Source organism: Mastigoproctus giganteus, chromosome 4 (genome assembly GCF_048544385.1).
Source record: "Mastigoproctus giganteus isolate SK-2022 chromosome 4, ASM4854438v1, whole genome shotgun sequence".
Lineage (NCBI taxonomy): Eukaryota > Metazoa > Arthropoda > Arachnida > Uropygi > Thelyphonidae > Mastigoproctus > Mastigoproctus giganteus.
Window position 1 is genome coordinate 209,544,060 of NC_143578.1, and position 20,392 is coordinate 209,564,451.

Sequence of the window (20,392 nt, forward strand, 5' to 3'; positions counted from 1 at the left end):
GGTGTCAGCCACTATTTTTTGGTGCTGATTGGGTTTCGTGATGGAGCATTCATGCACAGTTTTCAAGTTCTTAATTAAGTGCACAGAATAGCGTATTAATTTTTATTTATGTTAACATGAATGAGTTATTCATGTATTTTTCTGGAGTCAGTCAAGAGAACCCAGAGCATTATATCAGCATGTGCCATTGTGGAAGGTAAAATAAATTTAGCTATTATTTATATTCGTGTTTTGTGCACGGCTTTGTTTCGCTGCTTGAAATAAATATTAATGATGCAGCTTCGGTAATAATGCAGTAATATGAAAGCAGCAAATCTTTAGGTAATGAAAACATATAAACATAACGTCAAAGCGAATGTTGTTTAACTTCCTCGAATTGAATTACTGTATTAGCAAACTCGGGATTAGTCAACTAGTGCATAAAGCGGAAGTGACGTAATCTTCACTTCTGGTTTCCAATAATGCCTTCGAACGCGGTAGGCGATTATTTTATTTTAGTGTCGAATGAAATCAGACTTTCTGAATGCCTTCCGGAATAGATTTTCTCCACGCTCTCGGATGCTAGTATACATTCTCAGGTCTGCAGAATAAGCCAACAGTCAATGAATAAATTAGTTTTGTTATTGGTTATTTGAGGATTAAAATTAAAATGAGTAATAATTTCATACATAATAGCAATTATGACTTAGGAAACGTATGCACTATATTACATTTCTGGTGCAATTCAACTATCAAATAACGTATCTGAAGGGTTAAAATCTATAATGTACTCAAAAACTAACCGCGTGATTGGTAGCCGTGAAGTGGGATTTGTCTAGCAATTCTTTTGAGGAGGGAAGAGATGCACAGGGTACATGGATTAACCTATCGACATTAAATTTGAGTGGGCCCCGGGGTTTAGACTATTAAATACGATTAACGTTTGTACTGATTGATTTATTGTAAACTACACCGACCTGGTGGTCGTACCGGAGTATAAACAAAAACTTTTTTTTCTGTTTTGGGTAATGTCTAAAACATACTTTCATTTTATATAGATTCTATGGCATGGTAGAGAAACTGAGAGCTAAAATCTCAACTAGCCTTAAACATTTCACAGTAACCAATGCAAGTATGATGTTAACGCGACTTTTGCTTCCCCAGTAATTCTGGGCATCCGAAACTAATATAGATTTCAACTGGTTAGGAAGAGAAATCCACTCGGAATTGAATATAAAATCTTACAAGGGACTAAAAGAACATATGATGAAAATTTGGTGTCAATCAGACTTGTCCTTATAGAGTAATGTATATATGTACAGATAACTCGAAACTTGAGGAGAAAAAGTGACAAATTTCTATTGGTCCGATTTTGATGAAATTTGGGAGGGCTCAATAAAAGACTTTTTATTAAAGACTCAAACATAAAATTTTAGAAAAATCTATCTACTAGGAGTTAAGTTGTTACATGCGAACTGACAGACAGATGAACATAAGCAAAAAGAATAGGCGCTTTACGTGTACGCGAACCCACCTAAAAATGTACTGACGTTTATGAATTCCTCCTCTTTCCGAGGGATTTGAACCTAGACCCTAAATGAGTGACAAGTGGCAAACTCACTATATTGTCATCGAGGGCTTTAAATAGGTGATTACTAAACTTAAGTGAGCTACACTACGCAGTTATAGTTTACTGCACCGCAATCGCAGAGTGCACGAACTTATATCCGATAAGTGACACCAGTAGCTGTACACTCAAAAATTTAAAAATATATATATATGAATAATAGAAAAAAAAAACCGAACTGTATACTTCTATATGAAATAGAACAAAATACGTTGACCTTACGGTTGTTACATGCAGACAAGTGAATTGTCAGTTTTCATTTTAAACACAATTGCATGGAGGGCAAACCATCATCATCACCTACACAAAGAAATCAAAACAAAACTGGTAGCATTTCAAAAAATCACCATCCGCGACTACCTGGAATATTTGAAATTTGTAGAGTTTCACCGAAAGACAGACCCTTAGGGTCTGTCTACTACACAGTTGTCTGAAGGATACTTAACCTTGGTTTGCTTTTTGTTGCTGAGTTGTAGACTACGAAGAAAACTCGCGCCAACTTTATGTGTGTGTTCACACCGTTGAATAGTGACTTCGGGCGAGGGTTATATTGTGCCTTTTTTTTTTGGAATTCGAGTGTTCCAACCAGCATAGAATATATGAGGGGTTCACAAACTTTGTGATACTGCGACCCATAATAAAAATGAATAAACCGAAACATTCTGGTTAGAGTTGGGAAAGAAATATTTACTTCTTGCCCAAAAAAACCATTTGGGATGAGTATCCTATTCGAAAAACAGCCTCTAGGGACTGGTATTTAAGGGTATTTTTTTAAATACCTATCCCTAAACTGTTTCTCCAATGGGTAACGGTAATTTTTTTAGTTTAACGTTAATATTAAATAGAAGCTTATTGCAAAATGTCTTTCCAATCACAAAAAGTTTATTGTAAATGGTGGTAGATACTCTGTTCTGGGTGTTTCTGAAATGTACGATCTACTTGTAATAGAAGAAAGCGATTGATACTTCTTAGAAAGAAAAGGGGTGAAAGAAGGACTTGAAGTACCCCAGCATTATCAAAAAGTTGCTAACAGTGCCTTTAGGCAAGGGCAAAAAGCATAGCTGCTGTTTTGACATAGGGCAATTTGACTATCTACGTTTGGAATTTTCGAAATCAATTTTGGATTTATTAATAACTTGAGTGCAGCTACCGCAGGCAGTAGTGAAGGCAATAAAGGAAGTGGGGTTTTCAGGCGAGACGAGTATAAAATACTTTTTTTCTTGATCTTGGGATATTTGTTTGAAAAAAAAATAATAATAAATAAAACAGAGTTTCATATAGAATAAGGAATAATAGTTTTTTCCTAGGTGGAAACGTCAACCCAACAAGGAAAAGAACGCATATAAATTAAGATATCATTCCATTTTACATTATTATAATGCCAAACAAGAGGAGGCTGAGAATGGTTGCAGGATTAGATTATCTGGCATTCCATTGGGTAAGCAAAATTTTTCGATTTTAGGTGAGGCAAGAAATGTATCACCATCTATGTCAGCGGGGCGATTACAAAGATTAGTTTCTGGGATTGATTTTTAAGTCTAATTACAATTGTATAAATCAACTCGTTCTCCCTACAGAAAAAGCGATACAGATTTGGAACAGCAACTCTAAAGCTCTAATTCTTTTAAAAAAATTTTAGAACTTAGAATCTTCTTATTTCCTTGGGTCCGGCGTCCTTTCTCAGTTGTTTCTCATATAAACATCATGTTTTCTGAGATAACTCCAAACACGAAAGGTATAAGAACCTATAGTATTGTGTATGGGTTGAAGGCCGAAAAGATAAAAGATTCTTGTTGACATTAGACTTAAATTTCTGTAGATTGTAATTTTCAAGAAATATATCATGAAGAAACACTGTTCCTAAGAGCAGAAGCGGAAGCAGAACAAATGTGGAAGAAGAAAAGCTAGTTTTGTGAGTTCGGAGTTGGGTAGTGAATAGATGATGATTAATTGAGGCCCGTATTTGGACTTATTTGGAACAGAGAGGTGGAATTCAGATGCTAATTCGGAAGAGCAGTGCCCATCAAAATATCTATGAAAAGGGCATGCAGCAGAAACTGAACGGCTAGGAGCCAGTCAGTAAAAAAATTTCCTAAGAAACGAGCCATTAATTAACCTGGACGTCCTATTTTGAATAGCGTCTCGAAGCTTGAGAAGTTTTTATGGTACAGCCCCATATGCTAGAACAATATTCTACAGTATGGCGGATTTGAGATTTGTGGAGAGCCAGCAGCTGTTTGGAGGAAAAGTTAAAGTTGAGAGCTAAAAGAAAAGCACCCATTTTTTGATGCAGAGGAAGCAATATTTGTGATGTCCAGGAGAGGAATTAAAAGTCAGTTATTTCCAGTAATGATATGCGATATTGCCTAAAAATCTAAGTGTTATCGAATATGGGTATGGAAGCAGTAGACTTTTTTTTCTTTTCGAGAAATAGCTCAGGATTGAGTTTTAAAAGGATTGAACATAGATATTTTCTTCACACCATTAAAAAATTACCTGGAGATCGGCATTTAGGTAATAGCGATAGATATTCGAGAAGAACTGAACCTTGGGGAACACCAACATTAGTTGAGAAGTTAGAAGACAGGGAACCATCTACCGTAGTAACTCGGAAAGAAAACTGTCTACCCAGCTGCGAGAAGCAGAACGCAAAACATACGACGGATGCTTATTTAGAAGATCTTTATAACAAACATGATCAAAAGCCTTAGAAATATTCAAAGCAATTCCTTGAAGGTCGCCTAAGTTTTCTTTTAAGTTTGTCCAAAGATGAATTATGCAAGCCACGATATCACCAGTGGATTGGCCTGACGGAATTCATACTTGCGATCATTGATCAAATAGAAGGTTTCGACATAATGTAAGAGTTGGTGTTAATGGATTTCTCCATTACTTTAGAAAGAGTAGGGGTAAGTGCAATGGAATGATAATTTGAAAGAAGGGATTTCTCACCCTCTTTTAGGAAGTGGTTGGATATGAACAATTTTCAGATGAAAAGCACCAGTTGAATAAGTGAATGTAAAAAGGCGACACAAAACAGGAGAAATCACAGGTTTGAGAACAAGTGGAAAATGCTAACGATCATGAAACTGCTTATACTGTTTAGAATTTAACTGATGTCCTTGTGTCGGAAGACAAATTCCCCGGAAGGCACTGAATGGAGTATGTTTAGTATGGTAGGAGGTGATTTACTGAGATCACCGATCAAGAGTTAGAGGAAAGATATGGCAGCTTTATTTTTAGCTGAGGCTATGAATGGACAGAAATGTGGAAGTATGAATAGGCAGAAATTGCAGTCAATAGCTTTGGCCAGAGGGTAGAAGGCCCGACTACCAGTTAACAAGAAACAACTTTCCTACTCGTAGCCTGTTCGAAATGGAGTCTAGACTGATTAATAACATTTTTACCTGCAAAAACCGTTTTAAATCGGTATCCTCGAAATATAAGGAGTACTGGATCTCACCATGATGCGAGGCATAACCTCAAACGGCACCACCCATACTGCATGACAAAAGAAATGGGGAGATACCAGTTTTATTCTGGAAGCTAAACATCATTTTCAACATTTTAAGCCTTCAATAAGCAAAATGATGACATTGCACTACTATGCTTATTGGACATGAGATGAATGTCCAATAAGCATAGTAGTGCTCATTGGACATTCATCTCTCCCTCCTCAACTAACTATATCATATGAACATAGATTATTACATCCCTTAACCCTTGCGTCTCATCTTCTACAGCCATGGTTGCTACTCTCAACCCATCTCTTGGGTTCGAGTTCCCTCTGACAGAAGAACTTTCATTGACTTTTTTACATACCCTAATTGAATTAGTTGGTTTTGGACGAGGTTGCATGTTTTCTCTATTAGTTTTTCATTACGCAAAAAAAGACAAATCGACTGTAGAATGCAAGGTATTTACAAACGATAACATAGTGAAGCCCTTAGTGCTTCCTTATAAAATTTAAAACAAACAACCAATCAGACCAGAAGAATAAGTTACATAATATATATATTGCATGACATTTCAGGCGCGGTTCGATTATCAACAACTTAGATTATCGTGTAAAACCTCGGTCACTTGGTGAACTAAGATCTGCGCTGGTGTAAAAATCAGATTTGAACCACAGAATCTTATAGACACCGTTATATCGAGCACGGTTCCCCGCTGCCAGGCCTGTTTAGCCGTAGGAGGGGATTATACGCCGTACTGATGTCATGTGACATAGTTTCGAGCATCATGTATCGATTTTTGTATGTGCCCTTTTTGGTAATTCTTCTACAACACTATAAATGTCCCTTATACCTGTCCGAAGTTTCTCGCTGCCTTCTCATTTCACCGTTATTCTATGGTACACCACCATACCAAATTTTGTCCTGCTTCATCGCAAGCTGTACGAATTACATCACGTTTTTTACGGGTTCTGTTAATTTTGTCGGGCAGTGTAGTTGAAGATTCCGAAGCTTCCTCCTGAAATGTCAAATAGTAGAAAAGTGAGCTTCCCCATTGTGGATGACTTTTCTTCGATTAAAAAGCTTTCAGAGTTTACTTATAGTGAAAAACGTTGCGAACTATTGTTACCAGAATGACGTCCTGTTGCATTTCGCTGCTATTTTGAGTCTCGGGCGTGGGCGACTTTTCTAGTATAGTTTCTCTTTTTACTGAATCACAATCTATAGAAAAATTTGGCATGACATGCTATCAGAAAGAAATGTTCTCAGGCGGTTCGGTGCACAGTTTTGACTTGGCCTTAGCAGTTATCTGAATTCATAACAAAATGTAGGAAGCGCTTTTAAACGTGGTTTATATAAATTTCCACCGTCAGCTGTCAAATTCACGAAGTCCAACTTTTGCTTCCTCTGGAGACGATATCCGACGCAGAATGATATAATTACTAACAACTGAAAAAATCGCCTGTTTGTGATAAGGTCATGATAGGGATGATTGATCCTGTTTTTATATTCAAAACAAAATGTTTAGGAAATATTCCCAGAGATAATCCTTTTACCGACATCGCATCACGGTAATCCAATATATCCAATGTACATAACAATAGTCTCCAAATGGTACAGTGACAAGTCTTTTATAGTACATAAAAACTTTCTGCAGTTTCGGATTTTATATTTATTATATTCTTTCTCTTTCTTCTTTTAATGGCTCACTATAAGTTAAAGCTCTAAGGGAAAAAATGCAACGAGCAAACTGTTATTTTTAATTTTGAACTTGGCAACGTATTCCCACAATTTGACGGATCCAATCCCCACTCCGCTTTACTAAAATTAGATTTTATACTTTTACTCATTCTGCAGCATTTCAAAGCCAAAAAGCAACTATATTTATTATTTTTAAATATAGTTGCTTTTTTCTACATCAACATCCTTGGTGTTGATGCTCTCGGGGAAGTGTCCAGCTTGTCCTGAGAGCATCATTCAAAACTTCATTAAAAATAAAACAACATATGTTTTTTTAGTCACGTTTAAATATACTCGATAAACTTTTTTTACTAAAATGTTTTGTATCTATTCTTCTTAGGCACCTCCACAATGGCCAATATGCCACCCAAGGACCTGTTTAGAAAATTCAATTCTTGTTTAAACTCCGGCACGACCACCAGGTCAGTGGAGTTTACAATAAATCATCAATACAAATGTTAATCGTATTTAGTAGTCACGGGCTTGGACCCCGGACAACTCGGCTACGTCAGGCAATGCCTGCGCTTTACCACAATGCCTACTGTCATTATACCTTTCCTCATTAGTTTTCCAGCATCATTATTTGAATATTTCCTCCGAATTTCCTTTGTAGGGGGTCCATATACAGATATTTTGAGGGTCTGTGCAATGTCTCTTTATATTACAAAGTCTTGACGCCTGTTTAGCATCTAAAATGTCTGAAAATCTTAATTCTTTGAGATAATCAGTTCAGATACGCGAATGCATGGCAGTTGAGTGAGGGGCTGTGAGAAACGGCAAGCACCTAATAAAAATCTGTGAAGAATCGCCAATTAAAATCTTGCAAGGGTAGCACGCACAGTCGTCAAAATAGCGACTCGTTAAAGTGCTTCACACGCAAACCACATGGCCCAGTGATTAAGTACGATGGAAGACGGCATGCGTATTCCTGTTCCTGATCTAGAATTTCGTAACCTTTTCATCACCACCGACTACCCTGATGGGAAACCGAGGTTCACAGAGTAGTTAAATGCAGCTTGGATTGTAATGACGAAATTCCAAGAAATTTTCGATGAATCCACCAACCGTTACTGATGATCGCTAGGATATTTGGAGGAACACTGTCCTAAATCAACGAGACATTCGTATAATAAAAGAGAATGAATGTAAATACCGGTAGCCACAGTAATGGCGCTATTAAAATATACTCTGAAAAGGTCTGATGGAACTGCTTGACATTTTCAGTATCATTAACAAAAGATATTAATAGAACTCTGAGCATTTTTCTGAAGCGTTCAGTGAGGGTCACGGGGGAGGGAAGGGTTGCATTAATGCAAAAAGTTATTAGGATCTGTCATGGTGAGAGAGTTATCATAGACGTAATGAATACAGATCACCGGGCAACAACAACAACACTCTTCCATTTGAGGATGAAGATATAATCTTGGCATCAGAAACCAATGATATCTCTGTGGTTTCCATTATTTATTATTATTTTTTTTATTTATTTATTGTTTGCAATTCCATTGTCGCAAACTACTAACTTTATTTGTGTGCGGTCTCAGAAATTTTAATTTTCCACTGCATGCATTTTGAATTCCTCCATGGATATTAAACAACTTTTATACTTTTCTTTGCTCTTTATTTCCAAGGATTTTCTGCTACTGTCAGGTTGGACACCAAAACAACAGTGAGTGTCACGAAGTCATAATTTTGTACGATTTTACAAAGTCTTTCAATTACACGAGAATTAATTTCGGGCGCGCGCGAGAGAGAAAGATCGTTTTAATGTAAACATATCGCCAGCAGCAGGAGCTAGGATGCTTATTTATTCTCAAAACTCCAGGTCTAGAAATCCTTTAATCAAAATGAAGGAAGATCGATCATAACCATAATATTTGCGTTATTGTCTAATATCCTGTAACAGAACCAGTGTTATCTGCAACATATCCTCTCGCTTACTCTCTCTCTGCCAATTCGAGAGAGGTTGAGTTCCTTCGTGAGATAAACAATAAAAAGCATTTTAAGATGTCCTCCTCAAAGACGTTTCCCCGTGTAAAAAGTTATCGATAAGAAATATTATTTTTTCCCATTTACAACGCTCCCAGATAATAAGATTTTCGGCGTAAACTGTCCCATCGTTTTGTGACTCGCCCGATTATCTCACTGCCTCAATTCGTAAGGATGTGTCTACGAATTTAGCAGCAGTGAGATAGCCGGGTTCCTCGCTTTTAACATAAAAAAATATAATAATCAGAACTTAATCGGAGGGAAGATTTTATCAAATTAAAAGAGTTTAATCGCTCTCCTATGACGCAGTTTCCCTTCTCTTACTTTCCTGGGCATTCTGATCACTGAGAGTATTGAACCATGCGACCAAAGAGCTGGCAGAGATTCAGGAACGTGATTCTGTTAATAAAGGTAATAGTAATCATAACAATAAATAAATTTATTGCGGTTTGCTTCACCACTGAACGGTCTTCAGGCTAGGGTTGTTGTTGTAGTAGAGTTTTAGGAGCCTCAGCGACTAAGGCCATATTGCTCTGTGTAGATTGTGTGTGTGTTCTGAGTTCGATTTTCTGTTTGCCGGACGAAAAACCGAGTTTCGGAGAGAAGAAAAAAAACCATTCTATCCTTACCTGAGACCGACTAACTCAGCCACGTTGTGAAAAAGGTCCACAAAAATTCTCCCCGTCATCGACGAGACTCGAATTTAGGTCTTTTCCACCCAGTGTGAGGAGGACGACGATCCTACCAACTGTGCTACCGACGAGGGCCTTCAGGCTAGCTGGTGCCTGTATACATTTATATATTACAACAAAATAATAACCTTACAAATTAGTGACACTTACGAATAATAATCCGTTATTATACATATAATTAAACATAATATCTTCCTCAGAACAGGAGCGAAGTGGAGGCCCAACCAGGAATGTTGGAACCCATTTTGAAGGAGATGATTTGGAAACTAGTACGGTTGTATTAATAAATATTCTAACTTTTGTTGGCTTTACAGTCAGAGAATTTATATAGGTCATTCTTCTACGTATTGCACGTTTGCAGGGTGTTATTAGGGAAACTCTTTGCTAAATTCTGTAACAAGATTCTCTGGAGAGTTCACACGTCTACACTATTACTATGCATAATGGTTTAGTAATTTGTAATAATCTCTTAATGAAAATAACCCGCGAAGTAACCAACACTTTTCTGGGGAAATTTTACTAGAAAACAACACGAGCAGGTGGTAATCCTCATCCAAGGAAACAACTGAAACTATATTCTTCAAAAACGTCTAAAACTTACCTTGAGAGTACGCAAGCGCCAAGTCAGTATGGAAAGCCTCTAGAATTTTTGAAGACCATGTGTCCTGGAAAACGATTCTTCTTCTTCTGGACTAGAGCAATTCATCCTAAAATTACGGACAATCTGTGTAATATATGAGCTGAATTTCTTCTTGAGAACAGTACGTCGATATTGCATCAGTGGAGCAGGTTCTAATCAGTCCTGAAAGAGCATTTGATAACCACGAGTTAGGTGGATTCAAAAGTTGAAGGCACACATATATATGCAGTAGACACACATACATACAAATTGCGTCTCACAAGTCATTCATGTTCACTTTGATTTGTATTCACGTCATTCGTATCACTGTGATCGCCAATTGGAGATTTCTTTGATGACAATTTTACAATGATAATGTTGAAAGCGTCAGTAATCGGAAGGATTTACAGGAAATACTGGCGCTTACATAAAGGTAGAGTGAGGTCCTTGCAGTCTGTTTACATAATGGGAAAAGGCTCTCTTTCCTCCTATGTACCACAACTAGTACGCATAACATTGTTAGCTGAGAATCGATGGTTTAGATCAATGTGTGTTACATTCAACAATGTTCCATATCATCATGCCAAATTTTCTCCTGCTTCAGGATATTTATCTCCATGTGCACATTTTTTAGTTCCTCGCCCTCTTAATCAGCATGGTCACTTCTCTTTTTCCGGTCACAAATTTTATCCATGCACTGAAATAGAAGAAGAAATGTGCATATGAAGATAGATGCCCTGAAGCAGGAGAAAATTGGCGTGATTGTAACACATTGTGGAAGATAGTGGACATTGACCTAAACGGGCGAATCTCAACCACCACTTGGTATGCGTACTAGTGGTGATACGTACAGTATTGTGACGTGGTACCTTTGGGAGGGATAAACAGCCTTTACACATTATGTAGTTAGACTAGGACATCACGCCCGTTTTATTGTACGCTGTACCATAATTTTGCCAGTAGGGACAATGAGGTGATTATCCCTCCTAATAAAGTGATAGTAGGTCACGCCTGGATTCTCAAGTTACAAAAAGTAGAGTTATAAGCATTAACTTAACAAAGGACAGCTGCAGACTAGATGTTCTTTTTTTTCTGGCACGAAGCAGATAAGGCTATGAGACGTCAGGCCATTAGATTTGTAAGTTACATATATTTTATGGTCGGTCTGTTTGTTTTTCTGATGAAATGAAAAAGCCAAGTTTCCAGAATTAAATGTGTGTGTGCGTGCGCGTGTTTCAAGCACCAAAGCAACTAAGACTACAAGGCGTCAATATATTGTGTGCAATTATGTATATTCTTCGGTCAGTTCACTGTCTGTTGGATGAAAAACTCCATTTTTCGGGTGGAAAAACCATGCAATCCTCGCCTGAGACCGACTAACTCAGCCTAGGGGTGAAAAAAACAAAACAAAAAACAACCCATAAATATTCATCGCGTCATTGAGGGGATCCGAACTCGGGCCTTTTCCACCCTATAGTGGATGGCGGTGATTATAAGTTGTGCTATCCGCGAGGGAGTTGGAGAGATACGTGGATGAAATATGTGACAGAGAATGCGTGGGTGGAGACTATTTTATTTATTTTATTAAGGATAATATTACACGGAAGCCAGGCTTTCTTGCATCGTTTTCTCTATACTAATATTATTGTGACAAAAAGTGGTCCAAGAAAATTTTATTTTTTCAATAGCGATACTAAAATACAGAAGAAGAGTTCCGGGACCTTAACACACATACTACAGAAGTCTGAAAGGAAGGGCGAACAAACAATAGTGGAGTGTCATTTCAAGGAAACGAAGTATGCAACGGACTTGTAAACAAATAAATGGCCCTCCATATAAAACAACTTTGACAATAAGCAAGTGCAGAACAGCAATAATCCTGTAATTCCATAGAAATTGGGACATTTTCGAGCTACTTGGCAATTCGTACCCAATCACTGGCAGTACGTATACTATATCGAGGAGGTACAGTTATGGTGGGGTTTATGTCAATAAATTGCAGAAAATTTCAGTCCAAGAAAGATTAGTGATGAGTGTTTCTCGTTTTTTATGTTTATTACTCATAAGAAACTGGTTAAAACACTATAAGGAGGTGATTATTCCCTTGTATAAGGCAATGGTCAGGCCACACCTAGAGTACTGTATACAGGTCTGGAGGCCTCATTTCAAGAAGGATGTAGAGCTGCTGGAACGAGTACAGAGAAGGGCAACAAGATTAGTGAATGGAACAAAGGGGTGCTCTTACGAAGAAAGGCTTAAGTTTTGCAAATTACAGTGTCTGGAGACTAGGCACCAGCGAGGTGATCTGATAGAGGTGTATAAAGCCTTGAATGGTTTAAGCATGTTCAATGCTGATGGGATTCTTTCTCTAACTCAGAAAAATCACCTGAGAGGGCATAAATTCAAATTGAGGAAAGACAGATGTAGGATAGACGTGCGGAAATTTGCCTTTAGCCAGCGAGTGGTGGTTGGTTGGTGGAACAGACTTCCATCCCTTGTCGTGGAAGTTGATAGCCTAAATAAGTTTAAGGCTCAGCTGGACAGGTATTTTGAACGAACAGAGGGGTGATATGGAAGTGGGTTTTTTTTTTTTTTTTTTTTGGCTAATGCTGCATAAGCTTGCTTTCTTGCATCAAATGCCTCTACTAATGCTAATGCTATTTGGATGATAATTAAGTAAATCACATCATATATTTACAAATTTATAGTTTTTTTTCTGTTTATAATCCGGGCCGGGCAGATAGGACGCGAAGAATTTACAAAATGGAAAATACAAGAACATTATCACATTTAGCGGTCATGTGGGGTCGAACAACGGTCAATTGAAATGCGTGTGCTACCGCACTCCCGCAACTGAACTCTGGAATAAGTAGTAATTTGAAAAAGAGTCTAATCTACCTGTAGAAAAAAACACAATTAAAATTGAATTTTCCCTGAGATTAATATAGGGTTTTGAATTCTTCAGACATGCAAATCTCTGCCGCCTACAAGCTAGCATAAAGCTTGAGCTATTATCGTAAGGCTCGAAAGTGAAAAAAAATTAACAATAATTCGAATAGATGGCACCAAAACTTGAGGTTCCACCTTGGGCACTATAGTAAACGTCGATCACGCAGACTGCATATTTTAACGACAAGAAATCTGAGAATACAGTGGTTGATTGTGTTTTCCAGAGAAACTGCATACAGAATTGCTAAATAATCACTCAAGAGCTCCGCGAATGTACAGAAGCAGTTGTCTGTGCCCATACTGTACACAGAGCGTTGAATCAAAAAGGATTACAAGGACGAGTGCCGCCCCAAGACTTTTTATTAAGAAAATGAAGGCACAGCGATGGGTGCAATAGTGTCATATTCTGTGGAATTGCTTCTAATGAGGAGTAACAGGATTCACTGCAGGGACAAGTTCAATATACTCGTATGTTATTTTCATAAGAATAAAGAACTAATGTAGCGCTAATCCGGAACACGTTTTGATAAAGTATGATGGTTTGGATCCCCTTTTCGTGGTTTGCTATTGGACTCATGGTCTGTGTGTTTGTACTTTGCAGAAGAAGCGATACTGTGACATCAGCGATAACGCTGTGCTTGGAACACTGATACTGATTTTATGGCGCATCGCTAAGATTTTCAACAGGACAATGTTCCTCCTTCGTCACAGAGCTCGGTGTAATCCAGCTTGGCTTGGGAAGAATGAAGTGACTGATGAACATGGTTGGTCAGAGTCCCGATGGTAGCTCAATATGCGTATTGTATACTCTAGAGATGTGCGAGAGTTCCTACATCATTTTCCCAATTAAAAACTGTGCTGAGTTGAGAAATGAATTATTTTCGTTGGTAAGTATCATAAATTAGTGGAAAGGTGTCAAGTGACGTACTACACACCAAACTGTTTTAAATGTTGATTTATAAACTGTTGTTTACCCTTATTGTTCTAGTACTTTTAGTAATAATGCTTACATCAACAAACCGATTCTATAAATGCAAATAAGTCTGTGGTGATATTAAAAAAACATGATCCCAAGTAAAAAGTATATATGAATGTTGCAATATATCCCGCATGTAGTAAGGGAACTAGAGGCAACAGAAATAAAGCCCTCGTGGGAACCCAAGTCTTTTCCACCCTACACGGGTGGAAAAGACTTGGGTTCGAGTCCCGTCGATGATAGAAATTTTTATGGGGCTTTTTCCACAACGTGGCTGAGTTAGTCGGTCTCTGGCGTGGGCAGCACGGTTCGTCCAACAAGTAGAAAATCGACCACAGAACACATGCAATTTACTGACAGTATATGTGGAGCAATATGGCCTTAGTCGCTAATGCTCCTAAAAACCCGACAACAACAGAAATAAACGCACACAAAAAAAAAACAATCATAAGTAGTCATGATTGTTTTTTTTTCTTATTCTCCTTGAAATGTTATCGTAAGATGCCCAGTCGTATGGAAGCAGTTATGTGCATCGAAAAATGGGGTTACTTGTGAAGAGCGTTCATTCATACCTCTATTTCTTTGGACTCCTTGTTTTATTTAATTATTTTTTTCTTTTGCTAACTTAAAAATTTTCACTAAACCGTACTGTTTTAATGGATGCAGCCGTTGCGGTTTAATAAATGAAATTTATTTTAATAATATTGTAGTAGGGTTTTCAGTCGCATCAGTGACTTAGACCATATTACGCCGTATATATATGCCTGTAAATTACGCGTGTTCTGTGGTCAATTTGCCAGTGATTCCGTCGAAAAACCAGAGTTTCCGGGATAAAAACCACACAACCCTCACCTGAGACCGACTAACTCAGCCAGTTGTGAAAAAGGCCCATAAAATTCCTCCAAATGGATTGGATTTGAACTAAGTTTTTTCCCCGGTGTGTGGAGGACGGTGATTATATCCACTGTGCGACCCACGAGGGCAGTAATGATAATAGATAAAATCTTTCCAAGAATGAGTGAGTTTCACGGAGGAGAAAAAAAATGTTCGATTCTACTGGAATCTGTTGGAATTAAATATTTAACTAACATTGCAATTAAGACCCGAACTTATTACTAAAGCGACACAGTTTCACAGCCGGTGTTCAGTTGAGTTGAATTCACTTCTTACTGCTGATGGCAGTGTGCAGTTGCTGGCCAGTCAAGCGAGTGTGGCAATTATGTGCCAGAGTTCTGCTCTCTTCGCGATTTACGTGAATGATTTATTTGAGTGAAAGAAGTTTTTATTGATTGGCTGACGATGTTACATTTTTTGTAGTCCTACCATTCGTAGCAATTTACTGATATAATAAACAGAAAATGCGGAACTTACAGAAGTGTAGGAAAACTGGAAGCAGCGATACACTAAATCATATTTCGACAGCTTAAATATACTTCTTTGGTGACAGACTCGACGCATGCAAATACTGTATATCAAATATATATATTAATCAGATAGCGTATAATGTCATTCGCATTATGTGCACTTCAAATTTTATTTGAGTTTTGTATAAGAAAGAAGAAAAATTTCTGATATACTTGTCATTGCCTTTCTTCTTGCATGTGGGTTTATCTGTTACAGTCCCTCTACCTGAAAACATGATATGATTAAAAAGCAGCCAGCATGTTAGAAAACAGCGTGCAGTACTGCTTACTGTCAGGGTTATAGGTATTGTGAGGGTGTAGCAAGATGACAAATCAAATCGTATGTACAAATTAGTTATTTGCAACCCTGCTAGGGTTAAGTTGCGTAATGTAAGTGTAGTTAAGTTTAAGTATATGTACATCCATAGCTATGCGGTTAAGAGAGAGTTACAATGATCGATTTTGTTGTTCGCGACCTGTTAGATTTCCTTCAAAATTTCTGACGTTGCTGTAACCTTTGATAATACTGAGAAAATGATATTTCTGTTTCCTCCTTCCCGGATTACAAACTGCTAACATTTCTATTTTTGGATGCTGCCCTGCCCGCATCCACACTGCGTTCTACTTTCTAAATCGCCAAACCATTTTCTTAATTTTTTTTTCTTCCTCCAGAATTTATCGAAGGAACTAAATGATCACGAACACAGATCGAGCCCAGCACTAAAGGTCAAGTAGGTTTAGGAGCCTGAGACTCGGACTGCTGCCATCAAGAGCACATTTATCCTTCTACCCTGTAGTGATATGGATCGATCCGCAAGCCGGCCAGGAAGGAGGCTGCTTCAGCGCGACACCAACCAAAGGTACTTTCGCATTCAGGATTGTATCACGGTTTTTTTCTCACTGCCGCCATTGCGCCCTGAACCAGGTGAGTGTCTCTTGGTATTTTCTAACTACTAAGGTCTTATCGTTTAGCGTTTCCCCTGCCCATCGCTTTCTAATAAGCGTATACATTCTCATCTTCGCCATCCATCTACTCGTCATGCTATTACATCACATGCCCATGGCTGGTGCTTACCTGCACCAGCATGACATGAAATCAATAGCATGCAGCCTTTCGCTCGACAGTTTCGCTCGCACAAATCGTGTTGGCTATGTGCATGTAGACAGACAGACACATGTTATATTTATATGTAGAGACACATGTTGTACTCACTATGGCCTCCGGCAGTGACTCGGGCAGGTAGTTGTACATCTTATGCATGGCAGAGCGACAGAACGAGAGAGAGAGAGAGAGAGAAAATTCAATTAGTGTGATGGGCTCACCTCTCAGAATTAATAACGGCAGTGGGGTGTTAACCATGGCTAGTATAGAAGGGCGTTTTTCCAGGAATATAATTTACTTGGTGTTATTTTTACTCCTTGGTATGATGTTAGCAAAGCCCACAGGTTATTACCACAAACTCAGTAAAAAATAGTAGCAGATTCACTGGAGTTATGCTGATTAAGAATGAGAAATCCCTCGAAGAGGATTTCAAGTTAATGTAAGTCCAAAACATGAGACACTTTTTCCTCACTTGGATATTTATTTTACTCCATCATATTGGCTTATATCTCTGACTTGAGGTGAGCACAGTTATAATCGCTAGCGCTAGTCATTTACTTTTAACGGGAAAAAATGCAGTAATAACTTTCCTTCGGTGTTTATTGAGCAAGCCTTCCCCAGACACCAAGTAAAAAATCGACCACCACTCCCAAATTGATTGTGATAATCCATTGACCCATTTATCCTCATTCCAGGTAACCTGGTTCTCGCAGTTGTGCATATATTCTAAGGAACATCGGATGTTCCATCAATATAATAGGCGTTGCTCAGTGATGCAAACATTAATCGTACAACTTGACAAAAGAAAGTAGCAGCGCAGTCCACACAGCCAAGTTTTTATTTTTTTCGATCCTCTAAGTCTATGCGCGATGTAACAAACTACACCATAACATTAACCTGCTTTTTTATTCCTCTGCAGATAAAAATAAGAAATAAAGGTATATTCCAACATTATATATATAATGTTAAGTGTAATATATAGGAACAGTGAACAGTGTAGTTTTTCTATAATGAATTTCACATTTTCTGACTTAGTACAAGGCACGAAATAACCAGCGTTTCTATTTTAATTTTCCTTTCTACATTCCCTATGTTTTAGGCATGTTCTTTGCAAATTTTTCAAGCTGATTCGAGTAAAACATTTAAAATAGAAATATTCTCACATTACTAGAATTTTCTATGGTGATACCGAATACAAATGGTTGTTGAAAACTATATACTAAGCATCGGTGGATGGGCTGAGAATTGGAAAACTTGTTATTTATAGGAAAATGGAGTAACTTCTTTGTCCACGTTTGTGTTTGATGGCTAGCAGAGGCTTCTCTGATTAACAAATGCAATGGCTTTATTACTTACAACAGAACGAATTTAGTGTTTCTAGGAGTTGCATTAATGTTGCACTACTTTTAAATAAATGGTACCACTTAAAGATTAATTTACCATTTATTTAAAGGATGAGACACTGTTATTATAGCCTGTTTCTAGTCTCTTCTCAGATAATAATAAACTTCTTTATTGCTGCTAAGTACGGTACATGTACTAGGAACAATAAATCTTATCATGATGACGTGGCCAGGAGTTTTACATTATATATGTGATTAAATTGGTAAAAATTACAGTTACGTGAGAAATTATAAGTACCCCGAAACAATAGAGCTGAAGAAACAGTCCTCATCGAATTTTTCTATAATTCTGTACAGCCTATGTATAATTAGCTATATTTTAACTGAAGTGAAACCTTTTTAACAATTCCATTGAATTACTGTTGCTTGAAGTTTTCATGATATACTGCATATATGGAGGAAGATTATTCTGGATAACGCAAGCGGAAGTAGGAGTAAATGAAGCAGAAGGAAAATTAGTTCGGTGAGTTTAGAGTTGAAAAAAAAAGTGGATGAATGCTGGCTAATTAACATATATATTCTAATTAGAATTAACTGAGGGAATTAGGGTACCGTTTCGGAACACGGTATTGTATGAAGCAGAAATTGAACGCTTATGTGAAAAAAGGCCTAGTTTCGAAACCAATCTCTCGGGTGAGGGTTGCTTGATCTTTTCATCCAGCAAAGCATCAAAATGCTTGACTGATGACATGGCCTTAGTTGCCTTGGCACAAAATTGAACCAAACCAGATCAATCACCTTTATTTTTGTGAAAGAACCGATTATTTTAAAGTTTTCTTATTCTCATGGTACATTCTTATTGGTATTTGTATAACTGCTGAATAATAATAATAATAAATATTAATAACGCTAGCAAAGCTAAAGAGAAAACCTAATTTTTCAGATATAAAAGCAGATATTGTTATGATAGGTTTGTTCCAAAATAAGTTTAACGGTTCGGTTATTCCAAAAAGCGAAATCTGTTCTTGTTTAGAAATACGAGTATTATTCAAGATAAATAAGTTTGGGTGAAGAAGGCTTTTTTCTTTTTTGCCCCTTTTGTTTCGAGCGAGAATACAGTATTGGATTTCAGGAGGACTAAATTTAAAATATGTTATCCCGATCTAACTGGTGGATGATCTGAAGATCGGCAATACCTACACCAGAGCTGGTGCAGATATTGCAGAAATATTTGTTCTTTGTGCAGAGCAAGGTTTACTGAATAGGAAATATGGATACAGTATACTCTTGTTAGTGTAAATATTTTTCAAAAACCTAGCAAATTGCTATAGACAACGGAGAAATAAATTGATAATAAAATAAAAATGTAAAATGTAGGCCTATTTCTTCTGGTAAGTAACACAAGGACGAAGCGTGGTCCAAATATGAGTGACATTTTTTTATAAATTTTTACTAACATTATGAAAGTATCACAAGCATTACTACTTTTCGAGATTATCTGTATCTAAACGCTCCTACTATCTTTATGGTAACTCTCAATTCCTTTTTGAAGAAGCTTTGTGGTTTCTGTCAAACAAGGATTGTACAAGGCTTCGATGATCTCGTTGTTTCGAAAAGTTTTACTATCTAAGAACTCCTAATTTTCTGAATAACCAGGCATTAAGTCTGGACTGTTGGGGAGAAGGAAGAAGTGCCTTTGGACTATTGTTTTGACAATATTGCCTATCTCACCTTATCCTTCAACAACTTTCAGTAGTAATTCACATTACTCTTCCACTAACCTCTCACCTCCCCAGAAATCACAGGTAATTTCGGTCATGGTGTTCGTTTGCCACACTTTAATTACTTTTACTAAAGGTTGAAATATGATCAACACGATACTTGTCAACACAGTCTTATCGTGCCGGTAATATAATCCGGTAATTTAGAAAAAAAAAACATTGGTATTTGAGCCATCCTCATACTTTTCACTAACGGGATAATTGGCACTGCTTCTTTCTCTCTTTTCTCTCGCTCTCTGTCTCACTGATTTAAAATATTCAGTTTGCTGTTAAGGTAGGAATTCTTAATTCATTGCAAGTTGGCTCCTGAGTTTTGATCTGTAGTGCTTAATTTTGGAAATCAGCTTCGAAAGTACTTACAAACAAAGACGCAAGTGCAGTAGCGTTAGTAATTGAGAACTGTGGTACGAGCAACATTTAGTAAAAAGTAAGTGAAGATATTTTAGTTTCCATTCTTCATCGCTTTGTAGTTTCAACTTAGTACGAATATATTTCGGACAGTGACTAAACTCCCACTCTAGAGAGCGATGCGAATATGCGAAGAGCTGCTTCATATTTCTCTGAAGTCATTGAACCTGGTTCCGAATCCCTCCTCTTAAACGATGTTGCATACTTTGTTGGATTTAAGTTTAAGAAATGGGATATTTTATTCGAAGAAAGAGGATTCACTTTACTCTCATTTGTCAGTTGGGTTTCCTGTCCACATAGTTTTTTACCAACAGTTTACACTGGAGATA

General features: G+C 37.4%; 1 protein-coding gene across 1 annotated transcript in view; it reads left to right on the forward strand.

Moving 5' to 3' along the window:
• LOC150087364 (alpha-2 adrenergic receptor-like) overlaps window positions 1-20,392 on the forward strand; it is a 147,303-nt gene that overhangs the window by 46,335 nt on the left and 80,576 nt on the right. Inside the window, exon 2 of the mRNA XM_090372022.1 lies at window positions 16,102-16,354. The gene's annotated coding sequence lies outside the window, so the exon portion shown is untranslated. The remainder of the gene's footprint in view (window positions 1-16,101; window positions 16,355-20,392) is intronic.